The sequence below is a fragment of the Pelodiscus sinensis genome, chromosome 5, assembly GCF_049634645.1.
Source record: "Pelodiscus sinensis isolate JC-2024 chromosome 5, ASM4963464v1, whole genome shotgun sequence".
In the NCBI taxonomy this organism is placed as follows: Eukaryota; Metazoa; Chordata; order Testudines; family Trionychidae; genus Pelodiscus; species Pelodiscus sinensis.
Window position 1 is genome coordinate 77,367,659 of NC_134715.1, and position 20,147 is coordinate 77,387,805.

The 20,147-nt window shown below is 44.2% G+C and overlaps 1 long non-coding RNA gene across 2 annotated transcripts; it reads right to left on the reverse strand.

Annotated features, from left to right (window-relative positions):
* Positions 1-714: 714 nt before the first annotated feature.
* LOC142829454 (uncharacterized) lies at positions 715-14,075 on the reverse strand. Of its 2 annotated transcripts, none has more exons than XR_012903870.1 (3): positions 13,567-14,075; positions 2,508-3,123; positions 715-1,711 (listed from the first exon to the last, which is right to left on the reverse strand). It is a non-coding gene; the product is annotated as an uncharacterized LOC142829454 (long non-coding RNA). The 2 variants fall into 2 exon arrangements; XR_012903869.1 differs by lacking the exon at positions 13,567-14,075 and adding an exon at positions 13,285-13,311.
* Positions 14,076-20,147: the final 6,072 nt, after the last annotated feature.

Genomic DNA, 20,147 nt, shown 5'->3' on the forward strand with positions numbered 1-20,147 from the left:
TGCTATCTGGGTGATATTACCGTGTTTAGAAATACTTCTGAGGAGCACGACAATAATCTGCAACATGTACTAAACTGCATCAGCACAGCAGGCCTCAAGCTCAATATGTCTAAATGCAAATTTAGACAAACAGAACTCTCCTTTCTGGGGCATACAATTTCACCGGCTGGACTAAAACCTGATCCAGATCATATCCTAGCAATTTCAAATGCTCCTCCTCCAACAGATTTGTACACCTTACGTTCCTTTTTGGGTCTAACCTCCTGGTATGCAAAATTCATTCCCAATTATGCTGTGAGAATAACAGTTGAAGCAAGCTCTCACTCAGGCCTGGCCCATCTCCTCCACCCAGATTCCTGTGCTTCCAGATTCCCAACAGCCAGTGCTCCCAGTTCTAATAATTACAAGCAGCATCTAAAACACCACAGGTTCCTTAACTGTGGTGAGGCAATAGATGGAACACACATCCCCATCTTGGCACCTGACCGACTTGCCAAGGAGTACATAAGCCACAAGGGATATTTCTCAATGGTGCTGCAGGAGCTGGTGGATCATAAGGGACGTTTCACCAACAGCAGTGTTGGATGATTGGGAAGGGTGCATGACATCTTTCCTGCCTCTTCAGCAAGCTGGAACTTTCTCCCAGACTGGAAAATTATAATCTGAAATGCTAGTAGTGATCCATGGTGACCCAGCCTATCCCTTAGTCCTGTGGATCACGAAGCTGTACATGGGTAGCTTGAATCACGGTAAAGAGCAGTTCAATTACAGGCTGAGCATGTGCAGACCGGTGGTAGAATGTGCTTTTGGGCATTAAAGGGAAGGTTGCAGAGTCTATTAACTAGGTTAGACTTCAGCAAGTGCAACATTCACATGGTGGTAGGTGCCTGTTGTGTGCTCCATAATAATTTGTGAGAGTAAGGGGGAAAGATAGCCAACAGCAGTGTGTTAGAGGCAGAGCACCTAGCCAGGGATTTTTGATCAGACTGACACCAGGGCAATAAGGAGAGCACAGTGAAGGGTAGTGCAAATTAGACAGGCTTTGAAAGACAGTTTTATGAATGGTCAATTTTGAGAGTCATGCATGTTGCTCAGTGAGATGCCTCTGCCTTCAGAGTACTTGTCTTTAGCCACCCCACCCCCCTTTAACACGATTGTTCAGAAATCATGTGTTTTTATTTAGGGAACACAGCAGGGACAGAAAAGGAAGCCAGAGTGAGAACATTGGGGGGGGGGGGGTGATCACAATTGTGAGAAGGATAGCCTCACACTCAACCCCAAGGGACGTATCATGAAACAAAAGGCTATCCTTGATTTGACCCTCACCCCATTTTCTAGGGCTCCAGGGAGGAGGCAGCTATGGAACTCTGTGAGGAGGGAAATGTTGGTCTGCAAGGTCTAGAGGGGGTGCCTGTTCATGTAGGCATCCTGGAAAGCTGCCATGTGATCCATCACAGCTGCAATGGACAACAAGATTCTCTCCTGGTGCTTCACTTCCCGTTCCCTGCATGCTCCCCTTTTCTGATGCTCCACGCGCCTCTCCTCCAGCAGTATATTCCTCTACTCACTTATGCGCTCCCAGTCCAAGTTGGTGGATTGCATTTGCTCCTTGAAAGTCTCCTTCGTAGTCTATTTTCATCTGCTGCTTTGTGCCAGGCAGACAGTTGGCAGGGTTGGGGCAGTGTACAGCAGACTCATTGCTGTTCCCACTCTAATGAAAAGAGAAGGGCAGACTTTACAGGAGATACATTATAGAGTTTAAAGCCTAATTTTTGGAACAAAATGAAGGTCTGTCTGAAGACAATACGGATATGTTATGTACAAGTCACACATGTTTTTAAGTGGCCACTGTGCATCAGGTACACCTCAGAGTACTTAGGAGAGAAGCTGGGTAACGGACAGGCCAGGGCATGAACCCGCAGGCAGGAGGGAGTCTAGGTGTGCCAGCAGAGCATGGCAGGGGGTCACATGGCATCCATGTGTTCAGCATTCCCGGTTGCCAGGAGTGTGCAACTTTCCCTTCCCACAGGAGTGGGTGGGAGGAGGTCCGGGTGTGACAGCAGGGTAGAGGATTAAGATGTGTTCATCCCCAATAAAGCAAATGGAGATTTACTGCAGAGGCATTAGCTAATGGCTTTCCCTGCTTCAGCCAGGTCACCAGGCAACATATCACTGATCTCCAAATCACACAGTGATAGGGAGCAGTTGCCAATTGAATGTGGCCAGAAACCTGGACCTTATGCTGCAATTCTTTGTGTTGCAATGCTGCCAGGCCACTTACTGCTGGCTTGGCATGGAGGACGGAATAAGGCAGACCTCCCCAGAATCCTTGTGAGAAGGAACAGAGAGTTCCTCTTAGAGTTTCATGGAGATGTGCAGGGAGAATTCCTGCTCCATCTCTAGACATGTTAACAAGAGACTCCCTACTGCGTAAGCACAGTGGCGGCCACAGATCACACCCAATAGCCTTAATCTGCTTATTGCAAGAAAACAAATTGTAAACTCACCAGAAGTGCCCTCCTTGGATCGGTGCCAGATTGTGAGAGGGGAGGAGAGGATTGTCTCCAAGATTGCAGAAAGTTCTTGGCTTTCTGTGACCTCAGTTGCCTCATTTGCTGGCTGACCATTCTCCTCTATACTGTCCTCCATGCTGCTGCCTGAGTGTCCTTGGAGGAATCCATGGATTGGCTAGGGAAATTGGTTGAGTCCCTCCCTCCTTCACATGTAGCTGCTCATAGGAGGTGACATGTTTGCAGCAATGCTCCAGACTATCTGTTTACCTGTTTTTTCCTTTTGGTACGACTGCCTCAGCTCTTATTTTCATTCAGCACTGCTGGGCATCCCTGGCATATTCTCTCTCCTCCATGCCCTTTGCCACCTTCGCATGGATATGTGTGTTCCTTTTGCTGGTTCATACTTCCACAAGGACAGATTCTTCTCCCCAAACAGCAATAAAGTCCTGGATCTTCTGCATGCTCTTTGCTGGTACTCATCTGCGATCCTAGGAGTCCATGGAATTCATTGAGCTTATTGTCAAGTTTGCTGCCTGCTCAGAGTTTTGCTCACTATGCTGGCCACCCAAGAAATGAAATTCAAATTTTCCCCACTGCTTTTCCTGTTCACCTGGAGAGCAATAGAATTGAAAGTCATGGTCAGATCGTCCCTGTAGGACATTTCCTGAAGCCAAGAATGTCAACTTTCTGTGCTGTGTCTGTACTACCACAAAGTTGAGCATGCAAGGTCGAATTTAGTGGTTACACCTCACGGAAGCAGGAGTACAGAAATCAACTTTAATGGTCCTTAAGTCAATCTTTTTAAACAGACTTGGTGGTGCAGACTCATTGTTTAGAGAATAGATCCAAGTTTGATCTAAATTTCAAGTGTAGACTAGGCTTCACTCCCATCAATACTTAGCCTAGACTAGGGAACCAATAATCCAACTAGCGGATCAAATTCAGTGATGAATTCTCATCACGTGCCACCTGAATCACACTGTAGATATGCCAAGATCACCTCTGTCAACAGCTTACTTCCACAAGTTCTAAGTAGAAGAACAGACATGGTATTTTGCTAGAGGAAAAATTAACAAAATAATCAGAATAATGAAAATTAGTTTACACCATGTACAATCAGGTTGGAAGCAGGTTTACTAAGCCAAAACACTTTCAGCTTTGGACAAAATGAGACTGAAAACAATAGATTAGTCAATTGCTGGCACTCAGTATACAGTTGTAAGGAATCTAAGCTTGTTGTATGAGCACAAATGGGACATGCAACTAAGTTTACTGTGCACCTGCATCCATTCATCTCAGCAGTTACCCTTCATACTTTTATTCAGCTCCCATAGGATAAGGTATATAGGCCCTAGTTCTTACTAGTTGTAAGAAAAGTTTTTTCCATTTTCTTTTCTGAGATCAAATCTGGATAATACAACAATTAGACAGCATTGATGGAATCATTCTGTTCCAATTTTTGCTTTAGCTTTGGGAAGTCCTTTCAAGGGGGAAAAACCCCTTACTTACTACTTCTCCTGTTCTACTCTTATGGAGGTAGTAAATGGTGGCTCTACCACCAGTTTAAATCCTTCTCATGTAAACTAATCAAACTTTACTCTTTACTATTAGTTTGATGCATGGTGCTCTGCTTCCAAATAAATAATGAAGCTTTTTACAGAATTATACTGTCTCAATATTTCCTAAAAGTCCTCTTCTTTTAGAACTGAGAGCTCATTCCTTCAGGTTTTGAAAGAAAGATATTTTGTTATGTGAGAATTAATCTTTCCTTCAGAATATTCTTGAGTCATTTTTCATGCAGCTGTCTCATCAGGTTAGGAAATATTTCCACTTAGACTTATCAGAAATGTTACTTTGTATGTGCTGACTTCTGAGGTTTTTTTCTCTTTTGCATACACACTCTGGTAGAGTTTTATTTAGCTTTTTCTTGTATTAATACCTGAGACAGGACAGGACATATCAACAGACATGCAATTAAGCCCTAGAGACTACATCATCTGCTTGATACCACACGTACACAATGACTTAGTGTCATGAATGCAAGCGTTCTTGGTCATCTCATTCCCCCCAAACACACACACATACACGCATAAGTTACACACTGTTGAAAAGATGGTGGTAAAGAGATGGCGAGTTTTGTAATGGGCCTTGTCTTGAAGCACCCCCTTTCAGCAAAACCTGGCATTGTGGTGCACTGCCTCAGTCTCTCCTCAACAATTTTTGGCCTGTTCCAACCATAGAGGTAAGTTGCCTTCTGACTAAACAACTTTCAAGTGTTCCACCCCTTCCAATGAGGACAATCTTAGTCCAAGGCTGAAACAGACGTAGCATCTTTGGCCCCACTGGTCTTAGACTTCAGCCCCTTTCCTTGTAGGTGGGCTCCCAGCAGCTTCTCTCATTGTATCACCGTCAGTTCCTGAGCTCTAACCAAGCGTTGGTCTACCCACTTCCAGCAAGTTCCTAACTGTAGTCCAGCTTTCTGCCTTCCATCAAAACAGCCTGTCCCTCCTCCACCCCAGTCTGCCTTCTGGTGAGATCATATGGCATCACACCCACAGTTTCCCAGTCCTCAAAGGGGGAGGTCCCTCAGTTACAGACCCTACTCTTCCCTCTGTCTAGAAATCAGAGCTCAGACTAAATGGTGCACACTCAATATTTTAAATGCAGTGCCTGGAACACATTCATAACTCACTCACCTACCAACTCAAGTCCCTGTAGCATGGAGACTGCTATGAGCATGGTCTGCTGTACAATTTGTGACCTATTGCAAATGAGAGGTCTGAAGAGCCTTCAACAGAGGAACTGCCACAAACAAGAGGAACCACTGGCACCCAGGGGACTCGAGGAAAGAACTCGTCTCTTCAACCAAGATTTACCTCCGTTTCCCTCTAGGCTATTATTCCCTGTATTGGTTTGCTGCTACTAGCCAAGGGAACTCTGTTTAACTCAACTGGGAGATGCTTGTGCTTTGGAACCAAATGCCTAGAATGCCCACTCCAGTGACAGGCTGCACTGGCAAAGTTACTACACCAGCAGGAAAAGGATATTCACTGAGGAAGAATGGTGTGTCTGTTCAGCAAGTGACAGCAGCTTTCCAAGCAGGGCTATACCCATTCTAGCACAGTCTGGTGGGTACTAGCCAGAACCATTGCTATTGGCAAAGCTGACAGGTCGGTACTACGTAAGATATCCAAGTGGCTAAGAGGGCCTCCTCCATGCTGCCAGTTTTGGAAACATGGGATCTAATTCTATAACTTGACTATTGCCTAGTCCCCAGTGTGCCCAAATTCTCTCCGTTGCATATGATCTGCCATGTCCATCAGATTAATCTACAGACAGAGGGGGGATGTGCACAAGTTATAACTGCTGTGTGAGTCCTGAAAGTGTGTCTGTTTAATATAGCCTATGGGGGCATCATACACGAGGCAGCCCCAGGTATGCCTCCTTTAGGGAAATAGAGTCTTGTGCTGGGCAGCGGGCATGTTATGTAAGCCTTGTATATACTCATGCCTCCTGCTACTTCGAACAGGATCATGTAGGTGCAGAAGAATTAGTTTTATGAGACTATCAAACAATCTGCTGCTTTGTAAGTACTGTTTGATTGTAAGACTGAGGATTATTGGGCTCCCATTTCACCCTGAAGGAGGTACATTATTCCTGCGTATAGTATGTACAGGGTATCAGTTTGTACATTTTCAGTTAGGATAGGAGTGCTTATCCTGGGAGCCACAGATGTTTACCCTACATTAAAGATGATCACATAGAACAAGTGGCTGGTCTTAATTCTCCACACCAGAAACAGATTTAAAATCCAATCAGTATCCTTCTCACCACTCCCTTCCTCAGACCATGGAAAAAATATAGATGAGCCTTGCTGTGTACTCCAACAGTCACAACATTTATTTTGGACCAAGGTGGGACTATGTTCCAAACTTGTCAGCCCCTCCTGGAAGAATGCCCTGTGCCTGCCATATTCTGTTGATTTTTGTGCAATATTTCCACAGAGTTGTGTGGGGGGTAGGGTATAATCTCTCATACATTCTGCAGTACTGCTCAGTCTATAACAGGTAGCTACCTCCCACTCTCCTTCTGCTGAGAAAACCTCTAAAGTGGAGCATTATGGAGGTGGCTTTAGATTTGCAAGATATTTCTGCTTTTTTATCTTCACTTTTTTTACTGTGCCTTAAGCTGTTTCAGTTTGAAAATTAAAAGCCAGCATTTAGATAGATGCATATAGAGTTGTTAGGCTAGGTGAACAAAGGCCAGGGCAAAGAGCCAGAGTTTGCCTCCCTCCTTTTCTCCCCAAGTCTACCCTACAAATTATGTTTAGAAAAAGGCAAGAAAAGAGATTAAGACTTCTGACATACAGTTAGCACTGAGACAGAAAAACAAAAATAACTTTGTGAGAACTATTTCCCCTTCTTTATATAGTCCCTTTAACTCTGTGTGTTAGAGATTGGAATTTTGGTTTGGGCCAGATCCAGCTCTGAACTTTTACAGAGTCTGGATTGTATGGAGTATAGCCTTTGCAATCAAAACAAATCTTTGATGGACCTCATTTCATGCTGAGATTGGGCCAATACAAAATCAGTGACTCCAATGATGAGGTTTTACTTTTCAGTATAAAAAGACAACCGATGTCCAGTTGGCCTTGTGCATTGCCCATACTGACACTTTCAGATAGTCACTATAAACTGGGTATTGAGAGAGTGTACATGAAACCTGAAATTCCAGAACAAGGAGTTCAGAGGATGCTTTTTAAAAAGTCATTACATGGGTACCAATAGCTCAAGTGAAAAATCTAAAGTGTTAGCTTTAAATAAATATGTTTTAGTTCATTAATGAAAGGAAAATACAAAAGAAACAAACATGAGTACAAGGTCAGTCCAGCGTTGCATTACTAAAAATGAATTTATCAAATGTACTTACAAGGAAAACAGAAAATAAACTAAGGTTCTATACAATAAACAGAGGAACTGCTAGAGATAACTGCCTCCTAAGGCTCTATTTTGCAAGAAAAATAGATTTAAATTGTCAAACACTTTAGTGATTGGATTTAGTTATCTGTATTTATCAGAGCCTTTATAGTTTTCTTGCATAAATCATTATCATTAATTTTTAATGTAACAGATACAACATACAATGTGATTCTGTTTAAGGAAGTGCAGGTTGACTTACTGTTGCATGAATACCTGTATTCATAAGCCATATAGACATCAAAATAATGATGCCTGTCAGACACACTACCTCAGTGTTTCTAAAGATAAACTTGGAAAGTATCCATGAAAAACATGTCCTGTGAAACCTGGGTAACAAATTCTCATGGTATTCCTACAATGCAAGGGAAAAAAATATGCAAATCACTTCAAACCCAGACACTCAAGGCACAGCTTACAAATTACAGTCTTTTATGCATAAACCCTCGCTCAATAGCTTAATTATTCAACTGTAGTTTTGTACTCCTCCTGTTACAAAAAAGAAGGAATTTCAAGCATGTTGTTTGGGAGCCTCTTACAAGCCCTCCTCTATGAACCTTGTACCTTCAACTTAGCTATTGCAATGCTCACAGAGAAAATACCAGGGAGAAAAGTTTGAAGCAAGAGTTTTTAAAATGTTAATGAATAATATGAATAATATTTAAAATGTTAATGAATAATCCACTTTGTTAGAGAATTTTTCTGAGAAGCGTTTCCAGGGACTATCCTGTATTGTTAAGAGAATGAGTTTGTGCACACGGAAGGTTTTGTTCATTTGACAGAACAAGTCACTCTGATATTCTTTGACCCTTTCTCTGATCACCATTTAAAAACTGGTGATTTAAAAAAAAAATCTGTAGAATGGGGCACAGTGGTAATGGCAGACAACAGCATTTAAAACCATTCTAAAGATTTTTAAAAGACCTGCGCCCCCATGTGATTACAGAGTTGTTTTCTGTGCAGCAATATCATTTATTCCTTGAGTTACTGCCCTGGATATCTGTCTATATGTAACCCCAGTATCTCATATTTTAAAATGTCTAGGTTAGAAAGAAAGTGGTTTTCTATGTATAATTTGATCTAGTCTTACTGTTATATTCCCAATACACACCGCCTCATGGGAAGTCGGGCACATAGGTGGAGAGTAGAAGGGAGAAAACAATTGACTTAGAGGAGGTTTTCTGTATTTTCTTCCCTAAAATGAGTTGAAAACCGAGGACAAGATCAAACAGCCTGGCCAGGCAGCTTCAAGTTGCATGACCAGAAGTCACTCAAGCAAGCCACTACTCTCATTGCCCATTTAGTAAGGCAAGTAGTTACAGATCCACATGGAATTGCTCTTGAACAATTTCCTTGAGAATTAGAAGCTAGTCTTTGCCTAACTGGATGTGTGAATACCTGTCAAAAAGTATTTATGGCTCAGGTATTGCTGACTTATGATTTTAATCACTATTTGGGATTACGGAAAAAACCCCACAATGATTCCAGGACCTGGGACCTGAAGTTAAGGTGCTATTTTAATTTAAATGGAGGAAAAAATTGGAAGTATGAACACTAATAACTCAAGAACCAGAAGACAAAATACCTACCTTCTCACCACAAAACTAAAACCTACTTCTTTGAAGCCAGACTTGTGATTTATTTAGGGGATCTGATGCATGATTTTTTGAAGGGCTGGGTTTAGCACTCCTGTGACAATTGCTAGGAAAATTCTACTCTTGCAGCAACATCCAGACTACATCTACACTGCAAAAAACCCGTGGAGTGTCCACACCCCAAATATGCTTTTGCACAAGGAAATCAAGAGTAAAACAGCAGAACAGAGGTTTTTTTCCTGACGTAAGTAAACCTCTTTTTACGAGGCATAACTCCCTTTTGTGCAAGAGTTCTTGCACAAAAAGGCAAGTGTGGACGCTATGGGAAAAAGCACAGGTGCTCTGATGAATGGCCATCAGAGCTTTCTTGCGCAAGAGCTCCAATGCAGTATGGGTGCTCTCTTGCGCAAAAGCTCATCACTTGTGATGCGTAAGAACATGCAAGAAGCATGTTGTGTAGACGTAGCCCCCGTGTTAGCAGTTGCACAGGGGTTTTTGCATCCCTTTATGTTAATACCTCTTTTTAAGGGACAGCATGCATCTTAAACCCAAAGTTCTTCATGTTCTATACAAGTTTGGTACCCACCTCACCATTAGCATTGTAAACTTACATCAGAAATAAAGACTAATGAAACTGAGCTGAGACAGAATGTGTGCTATGGGCTCTAGGAGTAAGTTTGGGTGCTGGAGAGGGCTCAGGATGGGGGCTTTAAAGCGCAGTCTCTGCGTGGCTCTCACCTTAAGCAGCATGTGCCTCAGCTCCTAGATAGAGGCATGACCAAGTGGCCCTGCACACTGCAGGTGCTGCCATCACAGCTCCCAAACATGGTGGTGCTTGGGGTGCAAGCAGCACAGAGCCCCTGTGGCCAATCCCCACTTAGGAGTTGAAGGACATGTCACTGCTTCCGGGGAGTTGTGCGGAGCCAGGTAGGGAACCTGCCAGCCCTGCGCCAACCGGATTTTTAACACCCCAGTCACCAATGCTGACTGGAGTTGCCAGGGTCCCTTTTATTCTAGTGTTGGTATTTTGTTTGTTTTGATTTGTTTTTAAAGACACCTGGCAACTCTAGCTGCTGCTGCATAGGTCCTTTTCAGTCCCTCCTGTTGAAACTGTTCACTCTATAGAAATCAAATATTCATTTGGAAAGATTAAAGGACTACTTAGCTCTCATTCTTTCAAACTTCCCAAACTTTGAAAGTTCTGTTTTGTTCTGGTACAGATGGGGAAAAACATTAAAAAACCTGGAAAGTTCTCATAGGATGGGGGAAAAAGTCAGTTCTCAGTTCCAGTTGTGGCACCTATCCCATAATTTCAGACTGTGTCTAAACACATGGATATACAGTCCCTTTTCCAGACAACTTACAGTAACACCGATAAATCCCAAGTAGGTGAAAGAAACCCACACACAATTTGAAGGAAGGGGAAAGAAGATGGGGAAGAAAAATCCCACAATCAAACAGTCATAAGAAAAGCAAAAAGGGCCAACAGCCTTTTAAAGACGATCATCAAGACTGCAAGCTTCAAAATGAATGTACCTTGACAGCTATCCCATTTAGTAGCAAAAATATGTATAGCCAAAAGGGAAGAAAGTCAGCAATATTTTATCTATTTGCTGTATCTTTGGAAATGTTTTAGCTTTCGCTGTTAGACACACACATCCCTCATCCCAGCTAGGCAATAAATCTAAGTAAGGTATTTCTAAGACATTTATCACTTATCTGTGTGCTGAGGACTGAAGGCAGATATAGGTCTAAAGCTAGTACTAAAACATAGGCAGCCTAAGGCCTCATCTAAACTACACTCTTTTGATGGCAAAAGGCAACATTTACTGTCAAACCATTGGGCCACATCTACACTGGCAGCTTCTTGCGCAAGAACACTTGTTCTTGCTCAAAAACTTGCCGGATGCCCACTCTGCATGCGCGTTCTTGTGCAAGTAAATTTACAGTACAGCGTCAGAAAACAGGGCTTCTGGAAGAGTTATTCCTCTCCCCATGAGAAATGAGCCCTGGAAGAGCTCTTGCGCAAGAGAAGAGGCCAGTGTAGACAGGCAACATGAATTTCTTGTGCAAGAAACCCCATGGCTAAAATGGCCATCAGAGCTTTCTTGCACAAGAGAGCATCCACACTGCCATAGACGCTCTTGCGCAAAAGCACATGCCAGTGTAGACGCACTCTTGTGGAAGACTTTTTGCCCAAGAAATCTTCCACAAAACAGTTCTTGCGCAAGAAGCTGCCAGTGCAAACGTAGCCTCGGAGGCAAACTAAAGCCATGACAAGCTGAAGTATGCCACAATGCCCATGCCACTCTGCTGCGCTGTCTAGCTAGGCAGACATGCACCCCTCCTCTTTCAAAGCCCTGAAAAGCTTTAATGTTCCTCCAGATGGAGTGCTCAGACCTGAGAATATTCAAGTGATCAGATTCAAATGCAAAGGTCTCTGACTTTGGATGGACTGGGCTTCCCTAGGAAAAAAGGGTGGTGGTGGGGCAAGCCCCCTCCCCAGGAGGGTTTGTTCAGTCCTGCCCTCACACAGCACTGTCAGGTGTTGAGGTAATTGGAGGGAGTTGCTCCTGGTGTGGGGGGAGAAGGGGGAAGAGAGAAGTAGGATGAAGAGGGAGGGGACTTGAAGGTGCCCTGGCACCTCAGTGATTCTCGGTTTGTCTCCTTCTGCAGGTGGTCAGGCCGATCAACTGCATCCTGCTGCTCAGAGTTATCTGCCTTGCAGATGTGAATGCTATCACCACCGGATTAGGCACCCTGGGCTTCCCCAACAGGGGGAGGGTGGGAAGAGAAGAAAGGGAAGGATATCAACAGGACACACATCCCTAGCTGTGCCCCAGGTACTTTTCAATGGTCCTGCAGGCTTTTTGACTGACCACCAGTGCCAGTCCCTGGGTGGCCAGGGAAGGTGCATGACAAACGTGTGTTTAGGAACTCATAAGAATAGTCATACTGGGTCAGACCAAAGGTCCATCTAGCCCAGTACCCTGTCTGCTCATGGTGGCCAATACCAGATACCCCAGAGGGAGGGATCACAACAGCTAATCCTCACATGATCCCTGCTGTCACCCATTTCCAGACAAACAGAGGCTAGGGACACTATTTCTACCTAATAGCCATTGATGGACCTAACCTGTTAAAGTCCTAGCCTTCACCACATCCTCTGGCAAGGAATTCTACAGGCTGTGCAGTAAGTAAAGAAAAACTTCCTTTTGTTTGTTTTAAACCTGTTGCCTATTAACTTCATTAACCCCTAGTTCTTATATTGTGGGAATATGTAGCTAACTTTTCCTTATTCACCTTTTCCATACCAGTCATGATTTTATACACCTTTACCATATCCCCCTTTAATCTCCTCTTTTCTAAGCTGTAAAGTCCAAGTCTTTTTAATCTCTCTTCATAGGAGATCCATTCCAAACCCCTACTCATTTTTGTTGCCCTTTTCTGAACCTTTTCCAATGTCATTATAACTCAAGTGTGTTCCAGAAGCTGCACGCCAGAACTTTCTTCCTTGACCGCAAGATCAGGGTTGGGGAGGTGAACATGCCTGTCTGCCTGGTGGGGGAGGGAGGGCATCCTGGGAAGGGCTGAAGGCCCTCTGTTTCAAAATAGCAGCTATTCCCTGTCTACACAGCCCCTATTCCAAAATAGATGTTTTGGAATAGGTGCTGTTCCTCATAAAATGAGGTTTATGGAAGCCAGAATAAGTCCTCTACTATTTTGAAATTTCAAAACAGCGTTTTTGCTGTGTAGACACTCATAGTTATGTCGGAATAATGGCCGTTATTGCGGAATAACTTTGCTGTGAAGACACACGCTTAGTGAACTAAAATTACAGGTGAAGGGGTGTCAAAATGCAGAATCAAAACATGTACTTTCCAATTTTGGGGAGGTTTATTTAGAATCCAGATTAAGCCAGTTCTGGAAATAAGAATCAGCAAGCAACCCATAACTGAACCCAGATCCCAGGTGTTTGAGAATGTCATCTTTGCAGAAGAAAAAAGTGTGTCTAGAGCAAACTATCAACTGCTAGGGAGAGCAGTGCCTTCTCTAACAGCTTACTAGTTCCAAAATGGTCATTTCTGGCCTGCAGCTGAATGTCTACAAAATTTAAAGTACAATCTAAGAAAGGTACACAGACAAAATCCCAAGAGGTCAAGAAACATACCCCCTGGTGTAATGGGATGATTTACTTACCACTAGACAACACCTCCTCCTTCTAGTAACACCTCCTCCTTCTAGTTCTGGAGAAGAGTGGTGCCAAACCAATATCCAATTCTGCAGGTACATTCCATCTCTTTGTGGATCTGCAGTCCCTCATGTTCTGGGAGCTGCTGCTTTCTCTTCATGACTTGACTGTTTAGCCAAGTCACTCATCAGTGCCACCTTCTGGGATGGTCTCTCTCCCCCCCGCGAGAGATTAGGCATCCCTTGTGCCTACTGCCCTAACTCTGTCATTCCAGAAAGGACTCCAATCACCTTTGCATCCACTCTCCTTAGCAATGGCTCTTCAATGGCCAGGATGCAGAACTTCAGCACGCCTCAATCCACAGCTCTGTAGCAAAGAATTCAAGACCCCATTGACATCATCAAACTTATTGCTCTCATACCCAAACTACTTCCTACAATCATATTCCTCCTTTTCATCAGGCTGTCCTCCATGCTGTTGTCACCTTTCCAGCTTTATACAAGTCCCACCCATTCCCTCACAGCTGAACTTCCTTCTAATTATCTCCCTCCACACCCAGTCTAAATCTCCCATATTTGCAGCTTAATTAGCTCATTGGGCTCACCTGGCCTACTTCAGCTCCTGCAGGACTGCTGTGAGAAGTATATCCCATCACACAAGGATAATAAGCTTTACCACTGTCATAGGCTGCATCTAGACTGGCATGATTTTGCGGAAATACTTTTAATGGAGAAGTTTTTCCGTTAAAAGTATTTCCGCAAAAGCGCATCTAGATTGGTACGGATGCTTTTGCGCAAAAACATCCGTGGCCAGTCTAGACGCGATTTTGCGCAAGAAAGCCCCGATCACCATTTTAGCCATCAGGGCTTTTTTGCGCAAAACAGTTCTTCCCTGTCTACACTGGCCCTCTTGAGCAAGTATTCTTGCGCCAGAAGGCTTTTTCCCGAGCGGGAGCATGAAAGTATATGCACAAGAAGCACTGATTTTGTACATTTGCTCTTGCGCAAATTCAAGCGGCCAATGTAGACAGTCTAGACGCAGCCATAGTGTATAACTCCATTGATTACAGTGGAATTACACTGGCACAAAGCTGTTAAAATAGAGCAGAGACAGGTGCATAAACCTGCTCCTGATGCAATTCAGAGTATGCTCTCACTGGTGCCAATAAGAGTTGTGACAGTGAAAAGTACACTATTATGCCCAGAGTCTATTGATTTGACGACTGTCCTAGTCTCAGCTGTGATTGATTAAAATCCCTTCTGCTTTTGTATACGGTAGATGTATGCTTATTAAAACTACTAGGATGGATTTTCTTTGTACTTGCACTAATATTTTTAAAAATGAAGGCCCTATTCCTGCAACTGGCCTGGTCACTCACAACACTCAGATTGAGACCAAGGCCTCAGACACTCAGTTAATTTGGTTCTTGTTAGTCTGGGGCTTTTTTGGTTGTCTTTTGGAGTCTAATTATATATATCCCTCAGCTGTGCTCATTCGTTATAATATTGGCCAGCTATACTGTATGCAGAGTTAAGAATGCCATCTAGTGGTGGTGTGTTTGAGTAGGTCAAAAAAAGTCCTTTCTTAATTATCATTCCCCACATCCAGCTTAAGGAGAGGAATAACTAATCCTGAGGCCCAAGTGTTTTTGTGGAGCAGTAAATAAGAAAAGAATGACAGGAGCCACAAATAGGGAACTGGAGGAGGACTTGGAGCAAAGAACCCCAGAGAGCACCACTGCTCCTCAAAAGTGTCTAAGCAGCAACTGGAGGTGGCTGAGAGAAACTCTGCCCAGCTGTGTGATTTAAGGGTGGAACAGAACCAGTCCCCACAGTTGCACAGCATCTCCCAGTCCAGTACCATCTTCCTGTTTTATAAATGGCCACTTTGGCCAGTGCCAGTATGAGGTTGATGGAGAGGTTTCCTGACTTTGTTTTGCCACAATTAGAATGTGTGTAAATCAGGAGATGTGGGGGAAATTGCAGTCAGAACCTTAGGAAAAGGTTCTGGAGGAGCTGGAAAAGGGATTGCAATCCTGTGCATTCAAAGTAGATAAGTAGTGAGGTCTCTCCCCGGACAAGCCCTCTCCCGAGCCCAGTGATGGCCCAGCCATCCCCTCCTCTGCAAGTTCCACCTGACTGCAGTGGTAGAGCCTTCCCACTTGTCTAGGCATAATGGGGGAGCCGCCCCCAGGGCATGAATGCAGGCAGAAGAGGAGGGGGTTAACAGTGGGAACCAGGCATCCGAGATCTTTTGCAGTGACCGGGTATCCTCCCAGGCCTCAGGGATCTTAGGCACTCCTCCATACCAGGCTTTGGGGCAGTCCCTCTGGATGTGCTTTGCAGCCTGACAGAGGAAACACCAGGTTCCTTCTGAGAATAGTGCACCAGAAAAGGTCCCTTGAGAACCTCTGTCACATACTGCCAGGGATAACTGGATCTGCAGCTGCAAATGGAAAAGAGGATGTGGTGAGGGTGGGGTCTTCATAACCCACTGGGAGAGGACTAATAATGGATAAAGGCTTCCTCAGAGTGGAGAGGAAGAGCAACATTGGGGAAAAAAGTATGAGGACAGAGGTAAAAACTACCTGTGCACTCAGATCCTCCAGGAGCTCAACAGGGAATGTAGAGGCCAGCCACCATGAAACCCTTCTCCGCTGCTTCCTGGGTAGCAGCCTCCAATGCCAGGAAGAAGATAATCCTCCTGTACATCTTGGAGACTGCCATGGTGGGCCCCACAACCTGTGACCACTCTCACACATAGGTGAGGTGAACCAGATACCAGATGCTTCCTGGTCAGGATGAGTAAGGGGTCGTGACAACTACTGATGGAAGTAAAGGAGACATCAGGTGCAGATGACAGTACAATGGGCACAGCAGTTATGGACCCTTAAGCTACACTCTGGGGGCCAATTGACTGGCACCCTCGCAGCTGATGCCGTCAATGGCAGGGATGGAGGAAGGGCTATTGCAACTTTGGGGAAGAGGGATCAACAGAAAATGAGAGTTCACAAATGCTGGGAGGCATGGCTACTAAGGTCAAGCAGGATGGGAAGGGGCAGGTGTAAATATCAGGCAGTAGAGGTGAAAGTTATGGCTTGGAAACAGGCCTAGGGCAGGGCAGGCAAACTAACAAAAATTCTAGAGGTCTCGGGGGGTAGGAAAGAAAAAAAGTGGTCAGCTGCAGGCGGACAGGGCAGTCAGCAAAGGAAAAGGGGGCAAACTGCTATGGGGGAACAGTGGGAGAGAGCCTAGCAGCCTAGAGCAGCTGGAGAAGAGAGGACAAGTCCAAAGGGAAGAGGGAAGGGAGGACATTCAATCACCTGTGTTTGTGAACCTAGCTGCTTTTGAGGTTCCAGGGAGAAGACAAGGTGGGGGTGAATAGCTGAGCTGCGCTGGTAAATAGAGGCAGTTCTAGAATGACAGTTGTAGTGGAAGAGCAGACGGATTGGGGAAGGGTGGTCTGGGCTTGCTCCCTTGCTGTTCCCTAATACTGGCAGCAACACTGACTGCCACAGCTGTGACAGACAAGGATGGAAACAAAGCTTGGTCCACACAACAGCAGCAGTGATGGTCAAAGCAGCAAGAGCACCTCCGTGATGGCCTCCTCTTCCTGCCACAGCAGCAATTCCTCTGATAGCAGCAGAGGTGGTAGTGCGGGTGCTCCCTCCCAGGGAGGAAGGCCTGGGCATCCAGGCATCCGCAGAAGCCTGGGAAACTGCAAGAAAGATCGTGGCTTGGGTGGCTATGAGGCAGGCTTAATTGGAGCATTGCAGATAGAATTAAGGAGTGCCTGGCGAATGTTAAAAAATAGCCCTGGCACTAAAAATGGTTGAGTGATTTCCTATTTCTCTGATTTGTCATCATATAGATGTTTCTTGAAAGATTTCCATCAAGTGGAAATAAGAATTATCTGAGATTCTTTACAGAAAGGCCAGAGATACATATGTGACAAGCACATGCTGTAGCAACATCTTAAAGCCACAAGATGGCATAATTACTTCACACTGTACCCTGAGAGACAGCTAAGTATTAACAGTTTTATAGACGGCTAAAGTGAAAACAGACATTTTAAAGGCTGGTTGACCAGTTAGATACCTAGATCCAGGGATGGACAGCCTGGGCTAGTGAATGGGCCAGAAGAATGTCATAACCAACATAGGGTAGTTTTGCAAACTCTGTTTGTGCACCTAGAATTTGTGTGATGTGCCAAGTGAACCAGAACAGCGCTTTGACTGGATGCTGAGCGAGTACATGGCTCTCACGGTTAATGTTGTGTGCAATCAGCATACAACTCACTTCATGTGCCCTTGCTTTACATGTGTCACTTTAGTAAAACTGGTAGGAAAAATACTACACATAGGCTAGGTCTACATTGCGCTTTCTTGCTCAAGAACATATGCAAATGAGGCATGGTGATGAATATCGCCACGCCTCATTTGCATACTTAATGAGACACCATTTTGCATAAGGGCAACATAGAAGCACCCTCTGAAGTCAAGAGATACATATATGCCAAACATATGCTGTAGCAACCTCTCCAAGCCACAAGATGGCACTCTATCACAAAGAGTTCTGTTGATTCCTGTTGAGGAATACTGTGTTGTGAATGTGAGACAGTCTTAAAGAAGCTATGGTATGCACTTAACTGTTTGCAATATGAATGTCAAAGTGAATATTTTATCATTAGATTTTTTGCAGAGGAACAGAGTTTTAGAACTAAAGGAAATGTATAACAAGGGATCTATTCTTGTTCTGTTTGTCAGTTTTCTTCTGCTATTGAGAGTACACAATTTCTTCTGACTTCAGAGTAATTCAATTAATAATTCCAGTGAAAACATCTTGCTTGGCAGTTCATTTGCAGGCAGCAAATGGCACATAATCCATATGCAGAATCTGAGCTGTTCAACTTGGCAGAGTTCAGAGCTTGTTTTTACAAGGACAAGTATCAGGTTTTCAGGGCTTGTATCCATCCATGGAGTCTGAAATCATCAGTCATTTCCTACAAACACACACTTCAAGTTCTTACCAGTGAATTTTATTGAATGATGGGGCACAAGGAACAAGCCAAGGAGGGTGATAAACCTTACACAGTAACCATCTCTCTTATATGTGTCATGTCTCAGACAACCTAGAAGAGCGACTCACCACTGGCATGCCCTTCATGGGAATCCTTCAGCTAGCACCTCCTGCTGACAGTCACTTCAGCCCTGTGTTATCTGCCACCAGAGGCAGATGACCATTTTGCGGGGCCCAGGGCAGCACAATATCGCGGGGGGGGCCCCCCTTGCCACGGCACATGCGCAGGGCTTCTTGAAGCGTGGGGCCCGGGGCGGCCGCCCCGCTCGCCCTGCCCTGTATCCGCCTCTGTCTGCCACTTCTCATTAGCTCTTCAGCCAGGTGACTTTGCCCTGGTCAACGCTAGGGAATTATTTTGAAATAAACCCCCTTATTTCAAAATAATAAGCAGAGTGTCCACACTACCGAGCCCATTATTTCAAAATCTGTAGTCCTGATTTCCTCAGAGAATAAGCTTATTTCAAAATAGTTATTTCAGGAGTTATTTCTAATTTAATTATTTTGAAAAAAATTCCTAGTGTAGACATGCCCCTAAAATCACCCCTATATCATGAGGGCACAATACACAAACACACAATAATCCTCACAGCCTCAGACAAGATCCCAGCTCACTAATCCTTCAATTCCTAGGCCCCAGAAACCTCATACCACCTTTTTACAGCTGCCAGTAGGGGAACCTAGTCTATTCCTCTTCTTGGGGAATGCACAAGAGCACGTTTTGGCTAACTGAGCATTTAACTATTCCTGTGTATGGAACTATTCCATTTTTCATGTGTAATTACCAAGTTGCATGCACAGTTTTTTAAATATTCATTTTTATCATTTGAAGACACTTCACTAAGTGATCAGTTCAGCCCTTTATATCTTGTCACTATGGATCTAATCCAGGGCTCCTTGAATGTTATAGAAAGATTCTGACTTGAGTGGACTCATTTTTATTTAATACTAAAATCAGTATGATTCTATTATAGCTGTACTAAGACAAACTTCTGCATTTTGAGTCTGTTACTCTGATTAGGAGGGGGAACTGAAAGGTGTTCTTCCATTATTTATTTATAGATCGGGGGTGGGGAATCTTTTTTTGGGTCCTGAGCCGTTGACCCATAGAAAAATCAGTTGGGGGCTACGCACAAGTCAGAAGCAAAATAAAATAAAAGCACCACCACAAAACAAACTCTCACTGAGCTGGCCCCTTACTGAAGAAAAAGACACTCCCCACAATCCCCTTGCATACCAGAGCCTTGGGAGACCCAGGCTAGTAGAGTTTGTGTGCTCCAGACCTGTGGTGGGCAGTGGGGGCAGCAGAGCACCAGCACAGGCTCCTGAATGCTGGGTAGAGGTTCCCCACCCCTGTTATAGATGAAGAGATTTGCACAATTCTAACCTTGCTTTTGGCATCAGACATTTTCAGCTTTAAACATGAACAATTAGGAAATATCTAAGGCATCAGTGTAGGGTTATCAACTTTCCCAGGTGGATGTCCTGGATGCCTTTGCTGCAAATGGCATCTAGTCCATCCAGTAGGGAAAGTTGGTAACTCTATATCAATGTTGCATTTCATCTGGCAGAAGATTTAAAAAGGGGGAAAAATGGGCCAGCTTCATCTATTCTGATAGGTGCTTCACATGGGATCTGCAAAGGGACTTAGGCATTGCAATGCTGAACCTTACAGCACCCAACTTTTAGGCACCATGAAAAATCACAACAAGGGAACCAACAGAGCCTAGTTAGGCACCTAGGCTGCATCTAAATTGGCATGATTTTCCGGAAAAGCTTTTAACGGAAAAGTTTTC